The following is a 16,928-nucleotide window of genomic DNA, read 5'->3' as shown; positions in this document are numbered from 1 at the left end:
TAGTGTTAGGGTTAGGGTTAACATAAACCCTAGGATAGTGTTAGGGTTAGGGTTAGGCTTATCATCAGGCCTAGGATAGTGTTAGGGTTAGGGTTAGGGTTAACATCAGTTCAAGGATAGTGTTAGGGTTAGCGTTAGGGTTAGCATCTGACCTAGGATAGTGTTAGGGTTAGGGTTAGGGTTAGCATGAGCCCAAGGATAGTGTTAGGGTTAGGGTTAGCATCAGCCCTAGGATAGTGTTAGGGTTAGGGTTAGGGTTAGCATCAGCCCCAGGATAGTGTTAGGGTTAGGGTTAGCATCAGCCCAAGGATAGTGTTAGGGTTAGGGTTAGGGTTAGCATCAGCCCTAGGATAGTGTTAGGGTTAGGGTTAGCATCAACCCTAGGATAGCGTTTGGGTTAGGGTTAGCGTTAGCATCAGCCCTAGGATAGTGTTAGGGTTAGGGTTAGCCTCAGCCCTAGGAGAGTGTTACGGTTAGGGATAGGGTTAGCATCAGGCCTAGGATAGTGTTAGGGTTAGGGTTAGGGTTAGGGTTAGCATCAGCCCTAGGATAGTGTTAGGGTTAGGGTTAGCATGAGCCCTAGGATAGTGTCAGGGTTAGGTGTAGGGTTATCATCAGGCCTAGGATAGTGTTAGGGTTAGCGTCAGCATCAGCTCTAGGATAGTGTTAGGGTTAGGGTTAGGGTTAGCATCAGCCCTAGGATAGTGTTAATGTTAGGGTTAGGGTTATCATCAGGCCTAGGATAGTGTGAGGGCTAGGGTTAGCATCAGACTTAGGATAGTGTTAGGGTTAGGGTTAGGGTTAGCATCAGCTCTAGGATAGTGTTAGGGTTAGGGTTAGCATCAGCCCTAGGATAGTGTTAGGGTTAGGGTTAGGGTTATCATCAGGCCTAGGATAGTGTAAGGGTTAGGGTTAGCATCAGCCCTAGGATAGTGTTAGGGTTAGGGTTAGGGTTAGCATCAGCCCTAGGATAGTGTTAGGGTTAGGGTTAGCATCAGCCCTAGGATAGTGTTAGGGTTAGGGTTAGGGTTAGCATCAGGCCTAGGATAGTGTTAGGGTTAGGGTTAGCATCAGCCCTAGGATAGTGTTAGGGTTAGGGTTAGGGTTAGCATCAGGGCTAGGATAGTGTTAGGGTTAGGGTTAGCCTCAGCCCTAAGATAGTGTTAGAGTTAGGGTTAGGGTTAGCATCAGCCCTAGGATAATGTTAGGGTTAGGGTTAGGGTTAGCATCAGCCCTAGGATAGTGTTAGTGTTAGGGTTACCATCAGCCCTAGGATAGTGTTAGGGTTAGGGTTAGAGTTAGCATCCACCATAGGATAATGTTAGGTTTAGGGTTAGGGTTAGCATCAGCCCTAGGATAGTGTTAGTGTTAGGGTTAGAATCAGCCCTAGGATAATGTTAGGGTTAGGGTTAGGATCAGCCCTAGGATAGTGTTAGGGTTAGGGTTAGGGTTAGCATCAGGCCTAGGATAGTGTTAGTGTTAGGGTTAGCATGAGCCCTAGGATAGTGTTAGGGTTAGGGTTAGGGTTAGCATCCGCCCTAGGATAATGTTAGGGTTAGGGTTAGGGTTAGCATCAGCCCTAGGATAGTGTTAGTGTTAGGGTTAGCATCAGCCCTAGGATAGTGTTAGGGTTAGGGTTAGGGTTAGCATCCGCCCTAGGATAGTGTTAGGGTTAGGGTTAGGGTTAGCATCAGCCCTAGGATAGTGTTAGGGTTAGGGTTAACATAAACCCTAGGATAGTGTTAGGGTTAGGGTTAGGGTTATCATCAGGCCTAGGATAGTGTTAGGGTTAGGATTAGGGTTAACATCAGTTCAAGGATAGTGTTAGGGTTAGCGTTAGGGTTAGCATCTGACCTAGGATAGTGTTAGGGTTAGGGTTAGGCTTAGCATGAGCCCAAGGATAGTGTTAGGGTTAGGGTTAGCATCAGCCCTAGGATAGTGTTAGGGTTAGGGTTAGGGTTAGCATCAGCCCCAGAATAGTGTTAGGGTTAGGGTTAGCATCAGCCCAAGGATAGTGTTAGGGTTAGGGTTAGGGTTAGCATCAGCCCTAGGATAGTGTTAGGGTTAGGGTTAGCATGAGCCCTAGGATAGTGTCAGGGTTAGGGTTAGGGTTATCATCAGGCCTAGGATAGTGTTAGGGTTAGCGTTAGCATCAGCTCTAGGATTGTGTTAGGGTTAGGGTTAGGGTTCGCATCAGCCCTAGGATAGTGTTAATGTTAGGGTTAGGGTTATCATCAGGCCTAGGATAGTGTGAGGGCTAGGGTTAGCATCAGACTTAGGATAGTGTTAGGGTTAGGGTTAGGGTTAGCATCAGCTCTAGGATAGGGTTAGGGTTAGGGTTAGCATCAGCCCTAGGATAGTGTTAGGGTTATGGTTAGGGTTATCATCAAGCCTAGGATAGTGTTAGGGTTAGGGTTAGCATCAGCCCTAGGATAGTGTTAGGGTTAGGGTTAGGGTTAGCATCAGCCCTAGGATAGTGTTAGGGTTAGGGTTAGCATCAGCCCTAGGATAGTGTTAGGGTTAGGGTTAGGTTTAGCATCAGGCCTAGGATAGTGTTAGGGTTAGGGTTAGCATCAGCCCTAGGATAGTGTTAGGGTTAGGGTTAGGGTTAGCATCAGCCGTAGGATAGTGTTAGGGTTAGGGTTAGCCTCAGCCCTAAGATAGTGTTAGAGTTAGGGTTAGGGTTAGCATCAGCCCTAGGATAGTGTTAGGGTTAGGGTTAGGGTTAGCATCAGCCCTTGGAGAGTGTTAGGGTTAGGGTTAGGGTTAGCATCAGCCCTAGGATAGTGTTAGTGTTAGGGTTAGCATCAGCACTAGGATAGTGTTAGGGTTAGGGTTAGGGTTAGCATCGGCCCTAGGATAGTGTTAGGTTTAGGGTTAGGGTTAGCATCAGCCCTAGGATAGTGTTAGGGTTAGGGTTAACATAAACCCTAGGATAGTGTTAGGGTTAGGGTTAGGGTTATCATCAGGCCCAGGATAGTGTTAGGGTTAGGGTTAGGGTTAGCATCAGTTCAAGGATAGTGTTAGGGTTAGTTTTAGGGTTAGCATCAGCCCTAGGATAGTGTTAGGGTTAGGGTTAGGGTTAGCATCAGCCCTAGGATAGTGTTAGGGTTAGGGTTAGCATCAGCCCTAGGATAGTGTCAGGGTTAGGGTTAGGGTTATCATCAGGCCTAGGATAGTGTTAGGGTTAGGGTTAGCATCAGCCCTAGGATAGTGTTAGGGTTAGGGTTAGGGTTAGCATCAGCCCTAGGATAGTGTTAGGGTTAGGGTTAGCATCAGCCCTAGGATAGTGTTAGGGTTAGGGTTAGGGTTAGCATCAGGCCTAGGATAGTGTTAGTGTTAGGGTTAGGGTTAGCATCAGCCCTAGGATACTGTTAGGGTTAGGGTTAGCATCAGCCCTAGGATAGTGTTAGGGTTAGGGTTAGGGTTATCATCAGGCCTAGGATAGTGTAAGGGTTAGGGTTAGCATCAGCCCTAGGATAGTGTTAGGGTTAGGGTTAGGGTTAGCATCAGCCCTAGGATAGTGTTAGGGTTAGGGTTAGCATCAGCCCTAGGATAGTGTTAGGGTTAGGGTTAGGGTTAGCATCAGGGCTAGGATAGTGTTAGGGTTAGGGTTAGCCTCAGCCCTAAGATAGTGTTAGAGTTAGGGTTAGGGTTAGCATCAGCCCTAGGATAATGTTAGGGTTAGGGTTAGGGTTAGCATCAGCCCTAGGATAGTGTTAGTGTTAGGGTTAGGGTTATCATCAGGCCTAGGATAGTGTGAGGGCTAGGGTTAGCATCAGACTTAGGATAGTGTTAGGGTTAGGGTTAGGGTTAGCATCAGCTCTAGGATAGGGTTAGGGTTAGGGTTAGCATCAGCCCTAGGATAGTGTTAGGGTTATGGTTAGGGTTATCATCAAGCCTAGGATAGTGTTAGGGTTAGGGTTAGCATCAGCCCTAGGATAGTGTTAGGGTTAGGGTTAGGGTTAGCATCAGCCCTAGGATAGTGTTAGGGTTAGGGTTAGCATCAGCCCTAGGATAGTGTTAGGGTTAGGGTTAGGTTTAGCATCAGGCCTAGGATAGTGTTAGGGTTAGGGTTAGCATCAGCCCTAGGATAGTGTTAGGGTTAGGGTTAGGGTTAGCATCAGCCGTAGGATAGTGTTAGGGTTAGGGTTAGCCTCAGCCCTAAGATAGTGTTAGAGTTAGGGTTAGGGTTAGCATCAGCCCTAGGATAGTGTTAGGGTTAGGGTTAGGGTTAGCATCAGCCCTTGGAGAGTGTTAGGGTTAGGGTTAGGGTTAGCATCAGCCCTAGGATAGTGTTAGTGTTAGGGTTAGCATCAGCACTAGGATAGTGTTAGGGTTAGGGTTAGGGTTAGCATCCGCCCTAGGATAGTGTTAGGTTTAGGGTTAGGGTTAGCATCAGCCCTAGGATAGTGTTAGGGTTAGGGTTAACATAAACCCTAGGATAGTGTTAGGGTTAGGGTTAGGGTTATCATCAGGCCCAGGATAGTGTTAGGGTTAGGGTTAGGGTTAGCATCAGTTCAAGGATAGTGTTAGGGTTAGTTTTAGGGTTAGCATCAGCCCTAGGATAGTGTTAGGGTTAGGGTTAGGGTTAGCATCAGCCCTAGGATAGTGTTAGGGTTAGGGTTAGCATCAGCCCTAGGATAGTGTCAGGGTTAGGGTTAGGGTTATCATCAGGCCTAGGATAGTGTTAGGGTTAGGGTTAGCATCAGCCCTAGGATAGTGTTAGGGTTAGGGTTAGGGTTAGCATCAGCCCTAGGATAGTGTTAGGGTTAGGGTTAGCATCAGCCCTAGGATAGTGTTAGGGTTAGGGTTAGGGTTAGCATCAGGCCTAGGATAGTGTTAGTGTTAGGGTTAGGGTTAGCATCAGCCCTAGGATACTGTTAGGGTTAGGGTTAGCATCAGCCCTAGGATAGTGTTAGGGTTAGGGTTAGGGTTATCATCAGGCCTAGGATAGTGTAAGGGTTAGGGTTAGCATCAGCCCTAGGATAGTGTTAGGGTTAGGGTTAGGGTTAGCATCAGCCCTAGGATAGTGTTAGGGTTAGGGTTAGCATCAGCCCTAGGATAGTGTTAGGGTTAGGGTTAGGGTTAGCATCAGGGCTAGGATAGTGTTAGGGTTAGGGTTAGGGTTAGCATCAGCCCTAGGATAATGTTAGGGTTAGGGTTAGGATCAGCCCTAGGATAGTGTTAGGGTTAGGGTTAGGGTTAGCATCAGGCCTAGGATAGTGTTAGTGTTAGGGTTAGCATGAGCCCTAGGATAGTGTTAGGGTTAGGGTTAGGGTTAGAATCCGCCCTAGGATAATGTTAGGGTTAGGGTTAGGGTTAGCATCAGCCCTAGGATAGTGTTAGGGTTAGGGTTAACATAAACCCTAGGATAGTGTTAGGGTTAGGGTTAGGCTTATCATCAGGCCTAGGATAGTGTTAGGGTTAGGGTTAGGGTTAACATCAGTTCAAGGATAGTGTTAGGGTTAGCGTTAGGGTTAGCATCTGACCTAGGATAGTGTTAGGGTTAGGGTTAGGGTTAGCATGAGCCCAAGGATAGTGTTAGGGTTAGGGTTAGCATCAGCCCTAGGATAGTGTTAGGGTTAGGGTTAGGGTTAGCATCAGCCCCAGGATAGTGTTAGGGTTAGGGTTAGCATCAGCCCAAGGATAGTGTTAGGGTTAGGGTTAGGGTTAGCATCAGCCCTAGGATAGTGTTAGGGTTAGGGTTAGCATCAACCCTAGGATAGCGTTTGGGTTAGGGTTAGCGTTAGCATCAGCCCTAGGATAGTGTTAGGGTTAGGGTTAGCCTCAGCCCTAGGAGAGTGTTACGGTTAGGGATAGGGTTAGCATCAGGCCTAGGATAGTGTTAGGGTTAGGGTTAGGGTTAGGGTTAGCATCAGCCCTAGGATAGTGTTAGGGTTAGGGTTAGCATGAGCCCTAGGATAGTGTCAGGGTTAGGTGTAGGGTTATCATCAGGCCTAGGATAGTGTTAGGGTTAGCGTCAGCATCAGCTCTAGGATAGTGTTAGGGTTAGGGTTAGGGTTAGCATCAGCCCTAGGATAGTGTTAATGTTAGGGTTAGGGTTATCATCAGGCCTAGGATAGTGTGAGGGCTAGGGTTAGCATCAGACTTAGGATAGTGTTAGGGTTAGGGTTAGGGTTAGCATCAGCTCTAGGATAGTGTTAGGGTTAGGGTTAGCATCAGCCCTAGGATAGTGTTAGGGTTAGGGTTAGGGTTATCATCAGGCCTAGGATAGTGTAAGGGTTAGGGTTAGCATCAGCCCTAGGATAGTGTTAGGGTTAGGGTTAGGGTTAGCATCAGCCCTAGGATAGTGTTAGGGTTAGGGTTAGCATCAGCCCTAGGATAGTGTTAGGGTTAGGGTTAGGGTTAGCATCAGGCCTAGGATAGTGTTAGGGTTAGGGTTAGCATCAGCCCTAGGATAGTGTTAGGGTTAGGGTTAGGGTTAGCATCAGGGCTAGGATAGTGTTAGGGTTAGGGTTAGCCTCAGCCCTAAGATAGTGTTAGAGTTAGGGTTAGGGTTAGCATCAGCCCTAGGATAATGTTAGGGTTAGGGTTAGGGTTAGCATCAGCCCTAGGATAGTGTTAGTGTTAGGGTTACCATCAGCCCTAGGATAGTGTTAGGGTTAGGGTTAGAGTTAGCATCCACCATAGGATAATGTTAGGTTTAGGGTTAGGGTTAGCATCAGCCCTAGGATAGTGTTAGTGTTAGGGTTAGAATCAGCCCTAGGATAATGTTAGGGTTAGGGTTAGGATCAGCCCTAGGATAGTGTTAGGGTTAGGGTTAGGGTTAGCATCAGGCCTAGGATAGTGTTAGTGTTAGGGTTAGCATGAGCCCTAGGATAGTGTTAGGGTTAGGGTTAGGGTTAGCATCCGCCCTAGGATAATGTTAGGGTTAGGGTTAGGGTTAGCATCAGCCCTAGGATAGTGTTAGTGTTAGAGTTAGCATCAGCCCTAGGATAGTGTTAGGGTTAGGGTTAGGGTTAGCATCCGCCCTAGGATAGTGTTAGGGTTAGGGTTAGGGTTAGCATCAGCCCTAGGATAGTGTTAGGGTTAGGGTTAACATAAACCCTAGGATAGTGTTAGGGTTAGGGTTAGGGTTATCATCAGGCCTAGGATAGTGTTAGGGTTAGGATTAGGGTTAACATCAGTTCAAGGATAGTGTTAGGGTTAGCGTTAGGGTTAGCATCTGACCTAGGATAGTGTTAGGGTTAGGGTTAGGCTTAGCATGAGCCCAAGGATAGTGTTAGGGTTAGGGTTAGCATCAGCCCTAGGATAGTGTTAGGGTTAGGGTTAGGGTTAGCATCAGCCCCAGAATAGTGTTAGGGTTAGGGTTAGCATCAGCCCAAGGATAGTGTTAGGGTTAGGGTTAGGGTTAGCATCAGCCCTAGGATAGTGTTAGGGTTAGGGTTAGCATGAGCCCTAGGATAGTGTCAGGGTTAGGGTTAGGGTTATCATCAGGCCTAGGATAGTGTTAGGGTTAGCGTTAGCATCAGCTCTAGGATTGTGTTAGGGTTAGGGTTAGGGTTCGCATCAGCCCTAGGATAGTGTTAATGTTAGGGTTAGGGTTATCATCAGGCCTAGGATAGTGTGAGGGCTAGGGTTAGCATCAGACTTAGGATAGTGTTAGGGTTAGGGTTAGGGTTAGCATCAGCTCTAGGATAGGGTTAGGGTTAGGGTTAGCATCAGCCCTAGGATAGTGTTAGGGTTATGGTTAGGGTTATCATCAAGCCTAGGATAGTGTTAGGGTTAGGGTTAGCATCAGCCCTAGGATAGTGTTAGGGTTAGGGTTAGGGTTAGCATCAGCCCTAGGATAGTGTTAGGGTTAGGGTTAGCATCAGCCCTAGGATAGTGTTAGGGTTAGGGTTAGGTTTAGCATCAGGCCTAGGATAGTGTTAGGGTTAGGGTTAGCATCAGCCCTAGGATAGTGTTAGGGTTAGGGTTAGGGTTAGCATCAGCCGTAGGATAGTGTTAGGGTTAGGGTTAGCCTCAGCCCTAAGATAGTGTTAGAGTTAGGGTTAGGGTTAGCATCAGCCCTAGGATAGTGTTAGGGTTAGGGTTAGGGTTAGCATCAGCCCTTGGAGAGTGTTAGGGTTAGGGTTAGGGTTAGCATCAGCCCTAGGATAGTGTTAGTGTTAGGGTTAGCATCAGCACTAGGATAGTGTTAGGGTTAGGGTTAGGGTTAGCATCCGCCCTAGGATAGTGTTAGGTTTAGGGTTAGGGTTAGCATCAGCCCTAGGATAGTGTTAGGGTTAGGGTTAACATAAACCCTAGGATAGTGTTAGGGTTAGGGTTAGGGTTATCATCAGGCCCAGGATAGTGTTAGGGTTAGGGTTAGGGTTAGCATCAGTTCAAGGATAGTGTTAGGGTTAGTTTTAGGGTTAGCATCAGCCCTAGGATAGTGTTAGGGTTAGGGTTAGGGTTAGCATCAGCCCTAGGATAGTGTTAGGGTTAGGGTTAGCATCAGCCCTAGGATAGTGTCAGGGTTAGGGTTAGGGTTATCATCAGGCCTAGGATAGTGTTAGGGTTAGGGTTAGCATCAGCCCTAGGATAGTGTTAGGGTTAGGGTTAGGGTTAGCATCAGCCCTAGGATAGTGTTAGGGTTAGGGTTAGCATCAGCCCTAGGATAGTGTTAGGGTTAGGGTTAGGGTTAGCATCAGGCCTAGGATAGTGTTAGTGTTAGGGTTAGGGTTAGCATCAGCCCTAGGATACTGTTAGGGTTAGGGTTAGCATCAGCCCTAGGATAGTGTTAGGGTTAGGGTTAGGGTTATCATCAGGCCTAGGATAGTGTAAGGGTTAGGGTTAGCATCAGCCCTAGGATAGTGTTAGGGTTAGGGTTAGGGTTAGCATCAGCCCTAGGATAGTGTTAGGGTTAGGGTTAGCATCAGCCCTAGGATAGTGTTAGGGTTAGGGTTAGGGTTAGCATCAGGGCTAGGATAGTGTTAGGGTTAGGGTTAGCCTCAGCCCTAAGATAGTGTTAGAGTTAGGGTTAGGGTTAGCATCAGCCCTAGGATAATGTTAGGGTTAGGGTTAGGGTTAGCATCAGCCCTAGGATAGTGTTAGTGTTAGGGTTAGCATCAGCCCTAGGATAGTGTTAGGGTTAGGGTTAGGGTTAGCATCCACCATAGGATAATGTTAGGTTTAGGGTTAGGGTTAGCATCAGCCCTAGGATAGTGTTAGTGTTAGGGTTAGAATCAGCCCTAGGATAATGTTAGGGTTAGGGTTAGGATCAGCCCTAGGATAGTGTTAGGGTTAGGGTTAGGGTTAGCATCAGGCCTAGGATAGTGTTAGTGTTAGGGTTAGCATGAGCCCTAGGATAGTGTTAGGGTTAGGGTTAGGGTTAGAATCCGCCCTAGGATAATGTTAGGGTTAGGGTTAGGGTTAGCATCAGCCCTAGGATAGTGTTAGTGTTAGGGTTAGCATCAGCCCTAGGATAGTGTTAGGGTTAGGGTTAGGGTTAGCATCCGCCCTAGGATAGTGTTAGGGTTAGGGTTAGGGTTAGCATCAGCCCTAGGATAGTGTTAGGGTTAGGGTTAACATAAACCCTAGGATAGTGTTAGGGTTAGGGTTAGGCTTATCATCAGGCCTAGGATAGTGTTAGGGTTAGGGTTAGGGTTAACATCAGTTCAAGGATAGTGTTAGGGTTAGCGTTAGGGTTAGCATCTGACCTAGGATAGTGTTAGGGTTAGGGTTAGGGTTAGCATGAGCCCAAGGATAGTGTTAGGGTTAGGGTTAGCATCAGCCCTAGGATAGTGTTAGGGTTAGGGTTAGGGTTAGCATCAGCCCCAGGATAGTGTTAGGGTTAGGGTTAGCATCAGCCCAAGGATAGTGTTAGGGTTAGGGTTAGGGTTAGCATCAGCCCTAGGATAGTGTTAGGGTTAGGGTTAGCATCAACCCTAGGATAGCGTTTGGGTTAGGGTTAGCGTTAGCATCAGCCCTAGGATAGTGTTAGGGTTAGGGTTAGCCTCAGCCCTAGGAGAGTGTTACGGTTAGGGATAGGGTTAGCATCAGGCCTAGGATAGTGTTAGGGTTAGGGTTAGGGTTAGGGTTAGCATCAGCCCTAGGATAGTGTTAGGGTTAGGGTTAGCATGAGCCCTAGGATAGTGTCAGGGTTAGGTGTAGGGTTATCATCAGGCCTAGGATAGTGTTAGGGTTAGCGTCAGCATCAGCTCTAGGATAGTGTTAGGGTTAGGGTTAGGGTTAGCATCAGCCCTAGGATAGTGTTAATGTTAGGGTTAGGGTTATCATCAGGCCTAGGATAGTGTCAGGGCTAGGGTTAGCATCAGACTTAGGATAGTGTTAGGGTTAGGGTTAGGGTTAGCATCAGCTCTAGGATAGTGTTAGGGTTAGGGTTAGCATCAGCCCTAGGATAGTGTTAGGGTTAGGGTTAGGGTTATCATCAGGCCTAGGATAGTGTAAGGGTTAGGGTTAGCATCAGCCCTAGGATAGTGTTAGGGTTAGGGTTAGGGTTAGCATCAGCCCTAGGATAGTGTTAGGGTTAGGGTTAGCATCAGCCCTAGGATAGTGTTAGGGTTAGGGTTAGGGTTAGCATCAGGCCTAGGATAGTGTTAGGGTTAGGGTTAGCATCAGCCCTAGGATAGTGTTAGGGTTAGGGTTAGGGTTAGCATCAGGGCTAGGATAGTGTTAGGGTTAGGGTTAGCCTCAGCCCTAAGATAGTGTTAGAGTTAGGGTTAGGGTTAGCATCAGCCCTAGGATAATGTTAGGGTTAGGGTTAGGGTTAGCATCAGCCCTAGGATAGTGTTAGTGTTAGGGTTACCATCAGCCCTAGGATAGTGTTAGGGTTAGGGTTAGAGTTAGCATCCACCATAGGATAATGTTAGGTTTAGGGTTAGGGTTAGCATCAGCCCTAGGATAGTGTTAGTGTTAGGGTTAGAATCAGCCCTAGGATAATGTTAGGGTTAGGGTTAGGATCAGCCCTAGGATAGTGTTAGGGTTAGGGTTAGGGTTAGCATCAGGCCTAGGATAGTGTTAGTGTTAGGGTTAGCATGAGCCCTAGGATAGTGTTAGGGTTAGGGTTAGGGTTAGCATCCGCCCTAGGATAATGTTAGGGTTAGGGTTAGGGTTAGCATCAGCCCTAGGATAGTGTTAGTGTTAGGGTTAGCATCAGCCCTAGGATAGTGTTAGGGTTAGGGTTAGGGTTAGCATCCGCCCTAGGATAGTGTTAGGGTTAGGGTTAGGGTTAGCATCAGCCCTAGTATAGTGTTAGGGTTAGGGTTAACATAAACCCTAGGATAGTGTTAGGGTTAGGGTTAGGGTTATCATCAGGCCTAGGATAGTGTTAGGGTTAGGATTAGGGTTAACATCAGTTCAAGGATAGTGTTAGAGTTAGCGTTAGGGTTAGCATCTGACCTAGGATAGTGTTAGGGTTAGGGTTAGGCTTAGCATGAGCCCAAGGATAGTGTTAGGGTTAGGGTTAGCATCAGCCCTAGGATAGTGTTAGGGTTAGGGTTAGGGTTAGCATCAGCCCCAGAATAGTGTTAGGGTTAGGGTTAGCATCAGCCCAAGGATAGTGTTAGGGTTAGGGTTAGGGTTAGCATCAGCCCTAGGATAGTGTTAGGGTTAGGGTTAGCATGAGCCCTAGGATAGTGTCAGGGTTAGGGTTAGGGTTATCATCAGGCCTAGGATAGTGTTAGGGTTAGCGTTAGCATCAGCTCTAGGATTGTGTTAGGGTTAGGGTTAGGGTTCGCATCAGCCCTAGGATAGTGTTAATGTTAGGGTTAGGGTTATCATCAGGCCTAGGATAGTGTGAGGGCTAGGGTTAGCATCAGACTTAGGATAGTGTTAGCGTTAGGGTTAGGGTTAGCATCAGCTCTAGGATAGTGTTAGGGTTAGGGTTAGCATCAACCCTAGGATAGTGTTAGGGTTATGGTTAGGGTTATCATCAAGCCTAGGATAGTGTTAGGGTTAGGGTTAGCATCAGCCCTAGGATAGTGTTAGGGTTAGGGTTAGGGTTAGCATCAGCCCTAGGATAGTGTTAGGGTTAGGGTTAGCATCAGCCCTAGGATAGTGTTAGGGTTAGGGTTAGGTTTAGCATCAGGCCTAGGATAGTGTTAGGGTTAGGGTTAGCATCAGCCCTAGGATAGTGTTAGGGTTAGGGTTAGGGTTAGCATCAGCGTAGGATAGTGTTAGGGTTAGGGTTAGCCTCAGCCCTAAGATAGTGTTAGAGTTAGGGTTAGGGTTAGCATCAGCCCTAGGATAGTGTTAGGGTTAGGGTTAGGGTTAGCATCAGCCCTTGGAGAGTGTTAGGGTTAGGGTTAGGGTTAGCATCAGCCCTAGGATAGTGTTAGTGTTAGGGTTAGCATCAGCACTAGGATAGTGTTAGGGTTAGGGTTAGGGTTAGCATCCGCCCTAGGATAGTGTTAGGTTTAGGGTTAGGGTTAGCATCAGCCCTAGGATAGTGTTAGGGTTAGGGTTAACATAAACCCTAGGATAGTGTTAGGGTTAGGGTTAGGGTTATCATCAGGCCCAGGATAGTGTTAGGGTTAGGGTTAGGGTTAGCATCAGTTCAAGGATAGTGTTAGGGTTAGTTTTAGGGTTAGCATCAGCCCTAGGATAGTGTTAGGGTTAGGGTTAGGGTTAGCATCAGCCCTAGGATAGTGTTAGGGTTAGGGTTAGCATCAGCCCTAGGATAGTGTCAGGGTTAGGGTTAGGGTTATCATCAGGCCTAGGATAGTGTTAGGGTTAGGGTTAACATCAGCCCTAGGATAGTGTTAGGGTTAGGGTTAGGGTTAGCATCAGCCCTAGGATAGTGTTAGGGTTAGGGTTAGCATCAGCCCTAGGATAGTGTTAGGGTTAGGGTTAGGGTTAGCATCAGGCCTAGGATAGTGTTAGGGTTAGGGTTAGCATTAGCCCTAGGATAGTGTTAGGGTTAGGGTTAGGGTTAGCATCAGCCGTAGGATAGTGTTAGGGTTAGGGTTAGCCTCAGCCCTAAGATAGTGTTAGAGTTAGGGTTAGGGTTAGCATCAGCCCTAGGATAGTGTTAGGGTTAGGGTTAGGGTTAGCATCAACCCTTGGAGAGTGTTAGGGTTAGGGTTAGGGTTAGCATCAGCCCTAGGAGAGTGTTAGTGTTAGGGTTAGCATCAGCACTAGGATAGTGTTAGGGTTAGGGTTAGGGTTAGCATCCGCCCTAGGATAGTGTTAGGTTTAGGGTTAGGGTTAGCAGCAGCCCTAGGATAGTGTTAGGGTTAGGGTTAACATAAACCCTAGGATAGTGTTAGGGTTAGGTTTAGGGTTATCATCAGGCCCAGGATAGTGTTAGGGTTAGGGTTAGGGTTAGCATCAGTTCAAGGATAGTGTTAGGGTTAGTTTTAGGGTTAGCATCAGCCCTAGGATAGTGTTAGGGTTAGGGTTAGGGTTAGCATCAGCCCTAGGATAGTGTTAGGGTTATTGTTAGCATCAGCCCTAGGATAGTGTCAGGGTTAGGGTTAGGGTTATCATCAGGCCTAGGATAGTGTTAGGGTTAGGGTTAACATCAGCCCTAGGATAGTGTTAGGGTTAGGGTTACGGTTAGCATCAGCCCTAGGATAGTGTTAGGGTTAGGGTTAGCATCAGCCCTAGGATAGTGTTAGGGTTAGGGTTAGGGTTAGCATCAGGCCTAGGATAGTGTTAGGGTTAGGGATAGCATTAGCCCTAGGATAGTGTTAGGGTTAGGGTTAGGGTTAGCATCAGCCGTAGGATAGTGTTAGGGTTAGGGTTAGCCTCAGCCCTAAGATAGTGTTAGAGTTAGGGTTAGGGTTAGCATCAGCCCTAGGATAATGTTAAGGGTTAGGGTTAGGGTTAGCATCAGCCCTAGGATAGTGTTAGTGTTAGGGTTAGCATCAGCCCTAGGATAGTGTTAGGGTTAGGGTTAGGGTTAGCATCCGCCCTAGGATAGTGTTAGGGTTAGGGTTAGGGTTAGCATCATCCCTAGGATAGTGTTAGGGTTAGGGTTAACATAAACCCTAGGATAGTGTTAGGGTTAGGGTTAGGGTTACCATCAGGCCTAGGATAGTGTTAGGGTTAGGGTTAGGGTTAGCATCTGCCCTAGGATAGTGTTAGGGTTAGGGTTAGGGTTAGCATGAGCAGAAGGATAGTGTTAGGGTTAGTGTTAGTATCAGCCCTAGGATAGTGTTAGGGTTAGGGTTAGGGTTAGCATCAGGCCCAGGATAGTGTTAGGGTTAGGGTTAGCATCAGCCCAAGGATAGTGTTAGGGTTAGGGTTATCATCAGGCCTAGGATAGTGTTAGGGTTAGGGTTAGCATCAGCCCTAATAGTGTTAGGGTTAGGGTTAGGGTTAGCATCAGCCCTAGGATACTGTTAGGGTTAGGGTTAACATAAACCCTAGGATAGTGTTAGGGTTAGGGTTAGGGTTATCATCAGGCCTAGGAGAGTGTTAGGGTTAGGGTTAGGGTTAGCATCAGTTCAAGGATAGTGTTAGGTTTAGCGTTGTGTTTAGCATCAGCCCTAGGATAGTGTTAGGGTTAGGGTTAGGGTTAGCATCAGCCCTAGGATAGTGTTAGGGTTAGGGTTAGCATTAGCCCTAGGATAGTGTCAGGGTTAGTGTTAGGGTTATCATCAGGCCTAGGATAGTGTTAGGGTTAGGGTTAGCATCAGCCCTAGGATAGTGTTAGGGTTAGGGTTAGGGTTAGCATCAGCCCTAGGATAGTGTTAGGGTTAGGGTTAGCATCAGCCCTAGGATAGTGATAGGGTTAGGGTTAGGGTTAACATCATGCCTAGGATAGTGTTAGGGTTAGGGTTAGCATCAGCCCTAGGATAGTGTTAGGGTTAGGGTTAGGGTTAGGTTCAGCCGTAGGATAGTGTTAGGGTTAGGGTTAGCCTCAGCCCTAAGATAGTGTTAGAGTTAGGGTTAGGGTTATCATCAGCCCTAGGATAATGTTAGGGTTAGGGTTAGGGTTAGCATCAGCCCTAGGATAGTGTTAGTGTTAGGGTTAGCATCAGCCCTAGGATAGTGTTAGGGTTAGGGTTAGGGTTAGCATCCACCCTAGGATAGTGTTAGGGTTAGGGTTAGGGCTAGCATCAGCCCTAGGATAGTGTTAGGGTTAGGGTTAACATAAACCCTAGGATAGTGTTAGGGTTAGGGTTAGGGTTATCATCAGGCCTAGGATAGTGTTAGGGTTAGGGTTAGCATCAGTTCAAGGATAGCGTTAGGGTTAGCGTTAGGGTTAGCATCTGCCATAGGATATTGTTAGGGTTAGGGTTAGTGTTAGCATCAGCCCAAGGACAGTGTTAGGGTTAGGGTTAGCATCAGCCCTAGGATAGTGTTAGTGTTAGGGTTAGGGTTAGCATCAGGCCCAGGATAGTGTTAGGGTTAGGGTTAGCATCAGCGCAAGGATAGTGTTAGGGTTAGGGTTAGGGTTAGCATCAGCCCTAGGATAGTGTTAGGGTTAGGGTTAGCATCAACCCTAGGTTAGTGTTTGGGTTAGGGTTAGGGTTAGCATCAGCCCTAGGATAGTGTTAGGGTTAGGGTTAGCCTCAGGCCTAGGAGAGTGTTAGGGGTAGGGATAGGGTTAGCATCAGGCCTAGGATAGTGTTAGGATTAGGGTCAGGGTTAGCATCAGCCCTAGGATAGTGTTAGGGTTAGGGTTACCATCAGCCCTAGGATAGTGTCAGGGTTAGGGTTAGGGTTATCATCAGGCCTAGGATAGTGTTAGGGTTAGGGTTAGCATCAGCTCTAGGATAGTGTTAGGGTTAGGGTTAGGGTTAGCATCAGCCCTAGGATAGTGTTAAGGTTAGGGTTAGGGTTATCATCAGGCCTAGTATAGTGTGAGGGCTAGGGTTACCATCAGACTTAGGATAGTGTTAGGGTTAGGGTTAGGGTTAGCATCAGCCCTAGGATATTGTTAGGGTTAGGGTTAGCATCAGCCCTAGGATAGTGTTAGCGTTAGGGTTAGGGTTATCATCAGGCCTAGGATAGTGTTAGGGTTAGGGTTAGCATCAGCCCTAGGATAGTGTTAGGGTTAGGGTTAGGGTTAGCATCAGCCCTAGGATAGTGTTATGGTTAGGGTTAGCATCAGCCCTAGGATAGTGTTAGGGTTAGGGTTAGGGTTAGCGTCAGGCCTAGGATAGTGTTAATGTTAGGGTTAGCATGAGCCCTAGGATAGTGTTACGGTTAGGGTTAGGGTTAGCATCCGCCCTAGGATAATGTTAGGGTTAGGGTCAGGGTTAGCATCAGCTCGAGGATAGTGTTAGTGTTAGGGTTAGCATCAGCCCTAGGATAGTGTTAGGGTTAGGGTTAGGGTTAGGGTTAGCATCAGCCCTAGGATAGTGTTAGGTTTCGGTTAGGGTTAGCATCAGCCCTAGGATAGTGTTAGGGTTAGGGTTAACATAAACCCTAGGATAGTGTTAGGGTTAGGGTTAGGGTTATCAACAGGCCTAGGATAGTGTTTGTGTTAGGGTTAGGGTTAGCATCAGTTCAAAGATAGTGTTTGGGTTAGCGTTAGGGTTAGCATCTGCCCTAGGATAGTGTTAGGGTTAGGGTTAGGGTTAGCATCAGCCCAAGGATAGTGTTAGGGTTAGGGTTAGCATCAGCCCTAGGATAGTGTTAGGGTTAGGGTTAGGGTTAGCATCAGGCCTAGGATAGTGTTAGGGTTAGGGTTAGCATTAGCCCTAGGATAGTGTTAGGGTTATGGTTAGGGTTATCATCAGCCGTAGGATAGTGTTAGGGTTAGGGTTAGCCTCAGCCCTAAGATAGTGTTAGAGTTAGGGTTAGGGTTAGCATCAGCCCTAGGATAATGTTAAGGGTTAGGGTTAGGGTTAGCATCAGCCCTAGGATAGTGTTAGTGTTAGGGTTAGCATCAGCCCTAGGATAGTGGTAGGGTTAGGGTTAGGGTTAGCATCCGCCCTAGGATAGTGTTAGGGTTAGGGTTAGGGTTAGCATCAGCCCTAGGATAGTGTTAGGGTTAGGGTTAA

Source organism: Lemur catta, unplaced genomic scaffold (genome assembly GCF_020740605.2).
Source record: "Lemur catta isolate mLemCat1 unplaced genomic scaffold, mLemCat1.pri scaffold_41_ctg1, whole genome shotgun sequence".
In the NCBI taxonomy this organism is placed as follows: domain Eukaryota; kingdom Metazoa; phylum Chordata; class Mammalia; order Primates; family Lemuridae; genus Lemur; species Lemur catta.
This window is presented reverse-complemented; position numbering follows the sequence as displayed.